This window comes from Schistocerca cancellata, chromosome 3 (genome assembly GCF_023864275.1).
Source record: "Schistocerca cancellata isolate TAMUIC-IGC-003103 chromosome 3, iqSchCanc2.1, whole genome shotgun sequence".
Lineage (NCBI taxonomy): Eukaryota > Metazoa > Arthropoda > Insecta > Orthoptera > Acrididae > Schistocerca > Schistocerca cancellata.
This window is the reverse complement of record NC_064628.1, coordinates 172825864-172826711: the sequence shown is the minus strand read 5'-3', so window position 1 is coordinate 172826711 and position 848 is coordinate 172825864.

Here is an 848-nt window from a genome sequence, read left to right as displayed (position 1 = left end):
GGGTCTGCATCTTTGATGGCCCACCAATACCACAATCTCTACCAGGACTACAGTGGGTCTACTCTGTGATGACCTACCTACCAACCTTCTTCAAAACGTCGAATGACTCTGCTGTGGGTTTGCTCTGTTGTGGCCCATTACCTGTCAGCATGTCAAGAGTCAGCACTGTCTTTCCGTTGGAAGGAAAACACTGCTTCTTCAAGACTCCATGGAAATCCACTACTTCCGTGTGCATTTTCTTTTACTGCTCAGACTTTGAGAAAACAAACTGCAGGTTTATTCTTATGATGAATGATCAGGACTGTCTTTATGGACTGGGAGAAAATTTTAGCTTTTGACCAACATTGTATCAATAAGTGTGTGCATTTGATATCTTTGTTATTGTAATTATGAAAACATTTTTCAAATCATTATTGGCCACTGCCCAAAAATATTTTGTAAAATTTTTTTGTGGGGAGCATGGGGGCGATGTAAGTAGGCTGTTTATATTTTCTTATTGGCAACGTTACGTAGCGCTCTATATGAAAATCACTGGCTGTGCTGTGTGCAGTCTGTGGCTAGTTTGCATTGTTGTCTGCCATTGTATTGTTGGGCAGCTGGATGTTAACAGCGCATAGCGTTGGGCAGTTGGAGGTGAGCCGCCAGAAGTGGTGGATGTGGGGAGAGAGATGGCGGAAGTATTGAAATTGAACTTCTATATATATTATGATTATTAAGGTAAATACAGTGTTTGTTCTCTATTAATATCTTTCATTTGCTAACTATCCCTATCAGTAGTTAGTGACTTCCGTAGTTTGAATCTTTTATTTAGCTGGCAGTAGTGGCGCTCGCTATATTGCAGTAGTTCG